Below are 10,761 nucleotides of genomic sequence, written 5' to 3' on the forward strand. Positions count from 1 at the left end.
CCCCCCCCAAAAAAAAATGACTGGAGTCAACAACCAATGGTCATTAATATCTCTTAATATCAATGGACTCAATTCACCTATAAAGAGGCACAGACTTAGAGATTGGTTATGAAAACAGGATCCAACATTCTGCTGTTTACAAGAAACACACCTCAACCACAAAGACAGACACCTACTCAGAGCAAAGGGTTGGGAAAAGGTTTTCCAAGCAAATGGACCTAAGAAACAAGCGGGTGTGGCCATTCTAATATCTAACAAAATCGACTTCAAACTAAAATCAATCAGAAGAGATGGAGATGGACATTTCATACTCATAACAGGAACAACTCATCAGGAAGAAGTCTCAATCCTGAATATCTATGCCCCTAATGTAAAGGCACCCACATATGTAAAAGAAACTCTTCTAGAACTCAAGGCAGTCATCAAACCACACACGCTACCATTGTTGGTGGGAATGCAAACTTGTGCAGCCACTGTGGAAATCAGTGTGGCGGTTTCTCAGGAAACTGGGAGTCAATCTCCCTCAGGACCCAGCAATTCCACTCTTGGGAATATACCCTAGAGATTCCCTAGCATACTACAAAAGCATTTGTTCAACTATGTTCATAGCAGCACTATTTGTAATAGCCAGAACCTGGAAACAGCCTAGGTGCCCCTCAATAGAAGAATGGTTAAAAAAGGTGTGGAACATATACACATTAGAGTTTTACTCAGCGGTAAAAAATAATGACATCTTGAATTTTGCATGCAAATGGATGGACATAGAAAATGCTTTACTGAGTGAGGTAAGCCAGACCCAAAAAGAGGAACACGATATGTATTCACTCATAAGTGGATTCTAACCATAATTTAAAGGTCTTTGAGCCTATTATTCGTGATCCTAGAGAAGCTAAATAAGAAGACGAACCTGATGAAGATTATTTAGCTATCCGCCAGGAGGTAGGAAATAGTCAAGAGTCCCAGGTAACCTTGGGTGCATGGGGGGGGTGGGAGGGTCGTTGGAAGGGGAGAGGGATAGAGAGAAGGGAGTAGGGGAGGAATGGAGAAAGCTCGGTTGACCGGGATGGGGGGAAGGGAGGAAGGATGAATATGGGATCAGGGAAGAATATATTTCAACTAAGGGAGTCATTTTAGGGTTTATAGGAAACTTGATTATATATGGGATCCCAGGTCCAAGGAGAGATCCCCAGATTGTTCTCTGGACAGAGGAGAGGGTGCCTGAACCGGCCTTGGCCCATAACCATACTGATGAATATTTTGCTTATCACCATAGATCCTTCATCTGGCGATGGATGGCGATACAGACGGAGACCCACATTGGAGCACCGGACTGAGCCCCCCAAGGTCCAAATGAGGAGCAGAAGGAGGAAGAAAATGACGAAGGACTGCGAGGGATGCTATCACCCACTGATACAAGGGGTCGGATCTAATGAGAGTTTACCAAGGGCAGTTGGACTGGGACTGAACGAGCACGTGATCCAACCAGATTCTCTGAATGTCGCTGGTTTTTCTGAATGTGGCTGGCCCGGAGTCTTTCTGAGAAGCCATTGACAATGTCACTGGGACTAGTTTCCTCTGCATATACTGGATTTTTGGGATCCAGTCTGTTTGGATACTCACCTTCCTGGACCTGGAGGGAGGGGGGACGATCTTGAACTTCCCACAGGGCTTGAAACCCTGACTGCCCTTAGGGACAAAGAGGGAGGAGGAGAGGGAGGGGGGGGAGTGGGAGAGTGTTGGGAAGAGGGGCGTAAATGGAAACTTTTATAATTTAATAAAATTACTAAAAAAAAGAAATATTACTCAGCAATTAAAAATGACATCACAAAATTTTCGGGGAAATGTATAGAACTTGAAAATAAATCATCTTCATTGAAGTAACCCAGAAAAAAAAAAATAAAGAAAGAAAACTGCTTGGCCTGATAGGTCAGAATATAGGTAGGTGGGGAAGACAGAACAGAATGCTGGGAGGAAGAAGGAAGTGTGGCAGACGTCATGGCTCTCCTCTCTGAGATAGAGGTGGGTTAGAATCTTACCTGGTAAGCCACCACCTCGTGGTGCTACACAGATTACTAAATATGGGTTAAAACAATATGTGAGAGTTAGCTAGTAAGAGGCTAGAACTAATGGCCAGACAGTGTTTAAAAGAATACAGTTTCCATGTAATTTATTCAGGTAAAGCTAGCCGTGCATGAGCCGGGCGGGAATGTAGCCTGCCATTCCTTTCTACATATGAGTGATGGGCAGACAGTAAACCCAGGTCCTCTGCAATAAGAGCAATTACTCTTGATGACTGAACCATCATTTCAACCCAATTTGGATTATTTGTCATTGTTGTTAAGTTTAAGAGTTATTTATTGGGGGCAGGGTCTCACTATGTTGTCCTAGCTGGCCTGAACCTCACTATGTAGACCAGGCTGCCTTTGAATTTCCAGAGAACTGTGGCAGGCCTTTTTGGACTGCCAGCCCCCATATCATAACACAGAGACTTATAAATTATGAATGTTTGGCTTTAACTTAGGCTGGATTCTAGCTAGCTTTTTTTTATATTAAAAAAAACTTAAATTAACCCATCTCTATTAACCTTAGTGCTGCCCTGAGGCTCATTTCCCTAATCTATGTACTGTCCATCCTGCTTTCCTGCTTCCTCCATGCCTGGCTGGTCCCTGGCTGGCATCTGGCTAACTGGCTCACCTTTTCTCTCTGCCTGCCAGCCCCACCTATCCCTCCTTTCCCTAGCCATTGGCCATTCAGCTTTTTATTAGACCACTCAGGTGTCTTAGGCAGGCAAGGTGAAACAGCAACACATATTTACATAGTTAAACAAATGAAACATAAATAAACAGAACACATCTTTATATACATAAACAAATATTCTATTCCACAACACAGAACTGCCAACTTCTGCCTCCTAAATGCTGGTATTAAAGGTGTATGCAACTATGCCCAGTGAGAGGATTTTTTTAGTTTGAGGTCAGCCTGGGTTACAAATCTAATTCAAGACCAGTATGGACTGCACAGTAAGACTCTGTGTCAAAAAAGGAAGGAAGGAAGGAAGGAAGGAAGGAAGGAAGGAAGGAAGGAAGGAAGGAAGGAAGGAAGGAAGGAAAAGGAAAGAGGAATTAGATTCATAAATTGTTATGGTAATCAAATATCTTTTTTCCCGTTAGACTTGTTTATTCAAGTATCCGAGAACACTCTTTCCACTTCCTCCCCTCCTCCCAATACCCTCCCGCTCCCCCCACTCCTCCCACTCCCTCTCCTCCTCCCTCACCATTCCCCAGAGCAGTCAGGGTTTCCTGCCCTGTGGGAAATCCAAGTTCCTTCCCCCTCTCTCCAGGTCCAGGAAGGTGAGCATCCAAACAGGCCAGGATCCCAAAAAGCCAGTCCATGCAGACGAAACAAGACCCAGTGCCATTGTCAATGGCTTCTCAGTCTTCATTTGGACCTTGGGGGCTCAGTCAGCCCCCATGTCAGCCACATTCAGAGAGTCCGGTTTGATCAAATGCTTGTTCAGTCCCAGTCCAGCTGGCCTTGGTGAGTACTCATTCGATCAGTCCCCTTGTATCAGTGGGTGAACGCACCCTTCCTGGTCCTGACTTCCAGTGCTCCAAGGTGGGTCTCCGTCTCTATCTCCATCCATCGTCAGATGAAGGCCTCCTCTGATTTTGCTTTCCTTGCTCACGATCTCCCTCGCTCTGCTTCTCATTTGGGCCTAGGGAGTTAAGTCCAGTGTTCCAATATGTGTCTCTGTCTCTATCTCCATCCATCGCCATATGAAGGTTCTGTGGTGATATGCAAAATATTCATCAGTATGGTTATGGGCCAAGGCCAGATCAGGCACCCTCTCCTCTGCTGCCCAGAGTACAATCTGGGGACCTCTCCTTGGGCCTGGGAACCCCTCCATAATCAAGTCTCTTGCATACCCTAAAATGGCTCCCTTAGTTGAGATATAAACTTCCCTGCTCCCATAACCATCCTTCCTCCCTCCCCCTCCCATTCCCCCAATCCATCCCCAATCCTCCCCCTCTCCCCTCTCTCTAATCATCTCCCCGTACTTCCACCACCCCACCCCCCGTGCACCCAAGATTGCCTGGCAATCTTGCCTACTTCTAATAACCAGGAGGATAGCTATATAATTTTCTTCAGGCTCACCTTCTTATTCAGCTTCTCGAGGATCACTAATTATAGACTCAAAGACCTTTACCTATGGCTAGAAACCACTTATGAGTGAATACATACCATATTCTTCTTTTTGGGTCTGGGTTACCTCACTTAGTAAAGCATTTTCTATTTCCATCCATTTGCATGCAAAATTCATGATGTCATTATTTTTTACCGCTGAGGAAAGCTCTAATGTGTATTATGTTCCATACCTTCTTTAACCATTCTTCTATTGAGGGGCAACTAGGTTGTTTCCAGGTTATGGCTATTACAAATAATGCAGCTATGAACATAGTTGAACAAATACTTTTGTAGTATGATAGGGCATCTCTTGGGTATATTCCCAAGAGAGGAATTACTGGGTCCTGAGGGAGGTTGACTCCCAGTTTCCTGAGAAACCGCCACACTGATTTCCACAGTGGCTGTACAAGTTTGCATTCCCACCAACAATGGATGAGTGTTCCCCTCTCTCCACATCCTCTCCAGCATAGGCTATCATTGGTGTTTTTGAGTTTAGCTATTCTGACAGGTGTAAGATGGTATCTCAAAGTGGTTTTGATTTGCATTTCCCTGATCGCTAAGGAGGTTGAGCATGTCCTTAAGTGTCTTCTGGCGATTCGAAGTTCATCTGTTGTGAATTCTCTGTTCAGTTCAGTACCCCATTTTTTAATTGGGTTAATTAGAGTTTTAGTGCCTAGTTTCTTGAGTTCTTTGTATATTTTGGAGATCAGACCTTTGTCTGATGAGGGGTTGGTGAAGATCTTTTCCCAGTGAGAAGGTAGCCTTTTTGTCTTACTGACAGTGTCCTTTGCTTTACAGAAGCTTCTCAGTTTCAGTAGATCCCATTTATTCATTGTTTCTCTTATTGTCTGTGCTACTGGGGTTCTACTTAGGAAGTGGACTCCTGTGCCTATATCTTGTGGACTACTTCCCACTTTCTCTTCTATCAGGTTCAAAGTGGACAGATTAATTTTGATGTCTTTAATCCATTTGGACTTGAGTTTTGTGCATGGTGATAGATATGGATCTACTTTCATCCTTCTACAGGTTGACATTCAGTTATGCCAGCACCATTTGTTAAAGATGCTTTCCTTCTTCCATTGTATACCTTTAGCTCCCTTGTCGAAAATTAGGTGTTCATAGGTTTGTGAGTTAATATCCTGGTCTTCTATTCGAATCCATAGGTCGACTTCTCTGTTCTTATGCCAATACCAAGCTGTTTTCAATACTGTAGCTGTGTAATAGAGTTTGAAGTCAGGGATGGTAATGCCTCCAGAAGTTCCTTTATTGTATAAGATTGTTTTGACTATCCTGGGTTTTTTGTTTTGCCATATAAACTTGATTATTGCTTTCTCAAGGTCTGTGAAGAAGTTTGATGGGATTTTGATGGGGATTGCATTGAATCTATAGATTGCTTTTGGTAGAATTGCCATTTTTACTATGTTGATTCTCCTAATCCAAGAGCAGGGGAGGTCTTTCCATTCTCTGGTATCCTCCTCAATTTCTTTCTTCGAAGACTTAAAGTTCTTGTCAAATAGGTCTTTCACTTCCTTGGTTAGAGTTACCCCAAGATATTTTATGCTATTTGTGGCTATCGTGAAAGGTTATGTTTCTCTGATTTCCCTCCCTGCTTCTTTATCCTTTGTGTATAGGAGGGCAACTGATTTTTTGGAGTTGATCTTGTATCCTGCCACGTTACTAAAGGTGTTTATCAGCTATAGGAGTTCTTTGGTAGAGTTTTTGGGGTCGCTTATGTACACTATCATATCGTCAGCAAATAACGAAAGTTTAATTTCATCCTTTCCAATTCGAATCCCCTTGATCTCCTTATGTTGTCTTATTGCTATTGCTAGAACTTCAAGCACTATATTGAAGAGGTATGGGGAGAGTGGACAGTGGTGTCGTGTTCCTGATTTTAGTGGAAAGGCTTTGAGTTTCTCTCCATTCAATTTGATGTTAGCTGTCGGCTTGCTGTATATTGCTTTTATTATATTTAGGTATGATCCTTGTATCCCCAGTCTCTCCAACACCTTTATCATAAAGGGGTGTTGAATTTTGTCAAATGCTTTTTCAGCATCCAATGAAATGATCATATGGTTTTTTTCTTTCAGTTTATTTATATGATGGATTACATTGATAGATTTGCGTATGTTGAACCAGCCCTGCATCTCTGGGATGAAGCCTACTTGATCATAATGGATAATTTTTCTAACGTGTTCTTGGATTCGGTTTGCCAGGATTTTGTTGAGAATTTTTGTATCGATGTTCATGAGTGAGATTGGCCTGTAATTCTCTTTCTTGGTTGTGTCTTTATGTGGTTTTGGTATCAGGGTAACTGTAGCTTCATAAAAGGAGTTTGGCAATGACTCTTCTGTTTCTATATTGTGGAATACATTAAGGAGTATAGGTATTAGCTCTTCCTGGAAGTTCTGGTAGAATTCTGCATTGAAACCATCTGGTCCTGGGCTTTTTTTGGTAGGGAGATTTTTGATAAGAGCTTCTAATTCTTCACGACTAACAGGTCTATTTAGATTGTCCACCTGTTCTTGGTTCAACTTTGTATATGGAACTTATCTAAAAAAATGTCCATTTCTTTTACATTTTCCAAATTTGTGGCATATAAGCTTTCATAGTAAGATCTGATGATTCTCTGAATTTCCTCTGTGTCTGTGGTTATGTCCCCCTTTTCATTTCTGATCTTATTAATTTGCATGTGCTCTCTCTGCCGTTTGATTAGTTTGGATAGGGGTTTGTCGATCTTGTTGATTTTCTCCAAGAACCAGTTTTTTATTTCATTGATTCTTTGGATTGTTTTCTGTGTTTCTATTTTGTTGATTTCAGCCCTCAGTTTGATTATTTCCAGTCTTCTACTCCTCCTGGGTGAATCAGCTTCTTTTTTTTCTAGTGCTTTCAAGTGTGCTGTTAAGTCTCCAATGTGTGCTTTCTCCGTTTTCTTTAATTGGGCACTTAGTGCTATGAACTTTCCTCTTAGCACTGCTTTCATAGTGTCTCATAGGTTTGAGTATGTTGTGTCTTTGTTTTCATTAAATTCAAGGAAGACTTTAATTTCTTTCTTTATTTCTTCCTTGACCCAGGGGTGATTTAATAGTTGACAGTTCAACTTCCATGAGTTTGTTGGCTTCCTGGGGTTAGCCTTGTAGTTGAATTCAAACTTTAATCCATGGTGATCTGACAAGACACAGGTGGTTACTAATATTTTTTTTGTATCTGTGGAAGTTTGCTTTGTTACCAAGTATGTGGTCAATTTTTGAGAAGGTTCCATGGGCAGCAGAGAAGAAGGTATATTCTTTCCTATTTGGGTGGAATGTTCTATAGATATCTGTTAAGTCCATTTGATTCAATACCTCCAATAATTCTCTTATTTCTCTGTTGGGTTTCTATCTGATTGATCTGTCCATTGGAGAGATAGGTGTGTTGAGGTCTCCTACTATTAGTGTGTGTGGTTTGATGACTGCCTTGAGTTCTAGAAGTGTTTCTTTTACATAAGTGGGTGCCTTTATATTAGGGGCATAGATATTCAGGATTGAGACTTCCTCCTGATGAATTGTTCCTGTTATGAGTATGAAATGTCCATCTCCATCTCTTCTGATAGATTTTAGTTTGAAGTCAATTTTGTTAGATATTAGAATGGCCACACCTGCTTGTTTCTTAGGTCCATTTGCTTGGGAAACCTTTTCCCAGCCCTTTACTCTGAATAGATGTCTGTCTTTGTGGTTGAGGTGTGTTTCTTGTAAACAGCAGAATGTTGGATCCTGTTTTCATATCCAATCTCTAAGTCTGTGCCTTTTTATAGGTGAATTGAGTCCATTGATATTAAGTGATATTAATGACCAGTGGTTGTTGACTCCGGTTATTTTTTTTTTTTTGTGGTAGTGAAGTGTATGTTTTTCCCTTCTTTGAGTTGTGTTTGTTAAGGGTCGCTAGATGTCTGAGTTATTGTAGGCAGTATTGGCAATGTTGGATTCCTTGGGTTGTGATTTTCCTTCTAATGCTTTCTGTAAGGCTGGATTTGTAGATACGTATTGTTTAAATTTATTTTTATCCTGGAATATTTTGTTTTCTCCGTTGATAGTGAACAATAGCTTGGCCAGGTAAAGTAGTCTGGGCTTGCATCCATGGTCTCTTAGTTTCTGCAGTACCTCTATCCAGGACCTTCTGGCTTTCATGGTTTCCATCGAGAAGTCTGGTGTAAGTCTGATAGGTTTACCTTTATAAGTTACTTGACCTTTTCCCCTTGCAGCTCTTAATATTCTTTCTTTAATCTGAATGTTTTGTGTTTTGATTATTATATGGCGAGGGGATTTTTTTTTGATCCAGCCTATTCGGTGTTCTCTATGCTTCTTCAACCTTCATAGGGATATCGTTCTTTAGGTTGGGAAAGTTTTCTTCTATAATTTTGTTGAATATATTTTCTGGACCTTTGATCTGCAATTCTTCTCCTTCTTCTACCGCTATTATTCTTAGATTTGGTTTTTTTTATTGTGTCCCACAGTTCCTGAATGTTTTGTGATGAGAATTTGTTGGATTTGCTGTTTTCTTTGGTCAGAGCATTTAATTTCTCTATGGTGTCCTTAGAGTCTGAGATTCTTTCTTCTATCTCTTGTATTCTGTTGGTTATGCTTGTTTCTGAAGTCTCTGTTCGTTTACCTAGATTTTCCATAGCCAGCCGGCCCTCGGCTTGTGATTTCTTCATTGACTCCATTTCAGTTTTCAAATCTTGAACTGTTTCCATTACCTGTTTGATTGTTTTTTCTTGGTTTCCCAGAATTTCATTTACGTATTTACTCATTTCTTCAAATCTTTTGGTATATGTTTCTTCCATTTCCTTACTCATTTCCTCAATCTTTTTGTTATACTTATCTTCCATTTCTTTACGGCAGATTTTCACCTCCTGTTTAAGTTCCTCTATTATTTTCATAAACATCCGCTTAGAGTCAATTTCTTCTATTTCTCCTGAGTAGGGTGTTCAATTCTTCTAGTTTTGTGATCCCTGGATTCTGGAGATGTCATGTTGCCTTTCAGGTTGTTGAAGGGATTCTTGCATTGGCGTCTGCCCATCTCCTCCTCTCTGGATGCAAGTCCTCAGCACTCTCTGGATAGAACTCCTCAGCACTCTCTGGATAGAACTCCTCAGCACTGCAGCAGGGATAGCTGGTGTTTCCAGAACCCAGGAGACAAAAGGGCGGCAGCAGTGGGGGCAGGGAGGGGTCCCGTGGGACACCGAAGACCCTGCAGCAGAAGCTGAGGGGGGAGGGGTTGTGCTCTCTTCTGGGACAGAGAGCCCAGGCGAGCACTCACTCACCTCTCTTGATAGAACTTCTCAGCACTGCAGCAGGGCTAGCTGGTGTTTCCAGGACCCAGGAGACCTAACCAAATATCTTTACTCCAAAGTAAGTTCTATTGGTTTCTTATTGATCAGCATGATCTATCAAATATTTAAAAATATATAGTTCTAATTTATGTTTTTAAGAGAATAAAAAGAAGAATTGTATGAATGGAGAGGTCAATACTCCTCTTGACAGGATGAGAAGAAACCCTCAGGTATGACAATAAGCGTATTTAGAAGATTAGTACTTAGTTTGAACCATTTAACCATCATTTTGGGGGTGGGGCTAGCATGTATGAGGCCCTGAATTCTATCCCCCACATTAAACATACAAAAAGGATATACTTTTGACAGAAGGCAAAACATAAGCTTGAAATCAAAACTGTCAAGGTCATAATAAAAGAGAAAATTCTAAGCCAAGCTCACTCATGCTCATATATGAAAAAAATCTTGTGATGGTTGCTGTTTATTTTCAATTTAAGTATATTGAGAGAAGCCTCAGAGACCCATAAAGAACTCTTCTGGGTATGTTAGGGATGAGTTTTCTGAGAGGGCTAGATCACAATGATCTCATCAGCACTTTCATCAACTAATGGATTCAAGATTTGAACAGACTGTTGGAGGGCAGTGATACTGTGGGAGGTGGACAACTATAAGCAGAGACTGCTCATTTGTTTCCCAGTCCCTGACCAGAATAATCACACAGAAACTATATTAATTACAACACTGCTTGGTCAATCCTAAGAGACGGTCAGGCACCCTGACCTGTGGGAAGTTCAAGGCCCTCCCCACTACATCCAGATTGAACGAGGTATGCATTCAAAGAGAATAGGATCCCCAAAAGCCAGTGCATGCAGCAGAGACAAACCCCAGTGCCATTGTCAGTGGCCCCTCAGTCTGCTCCAACTGTCAACCACATTCACTCCCAGTCCAGCTGGAGTTGGTGAGCTCCCATTAGAACAGGCACACTGTCTCAGTGGGTGGACCAACCCCTTGTGGTCCTGACTTCCTTGCTCATAGTCTCCCTCCTTCCACTCTTCAACTGGACCTTGGGAGCTCAGTCCAATGCTCCAATGTGGGTCTCTGCCTCTGTTTCCATCTGTTTTTGGACAAAGGTTCTATGGTGATATTTAAGAAAATCATAGCCATTACATCTTAAACTAACCCATTTATATTAATCTGGGTATCACTGTGAGGGTGTGGCCTACCGGCAAGGTTCCACCATCTGTGTACTTGGGTAGCTACATGGT

The 10,761-nt window shown here is 41.7% G+C and overlaps 1 pseudogene; it reads left to right on the plus strand.

Annotated features, from left to right (window-relative positions):
- The first annotated feature begins 9,668 nt into the window (after positions 1 to 9,668).
- Positions 9,669 to 9,787, plus strand: LOC125415515 (U6atac minor spliceosomal RNA; annotated as a pseudogene).
- Positions 9,788 to 10,761: the final 974 nt, after the last annotated feature.

This window comes from Myodes glareolus, chromosome X, assembly GCF_982192425.1.
Source record: "Myodes glareolus chromosome X, mMyoGla1.1, whole genome shotgun sequence".
Taxonomy (NCBI): domain Eukaryota; kingdom Metazoa; phylum Chordata; class Mammalia; order Rodentia; family Cricetidae; genus Myodes; species Myodes glareolus.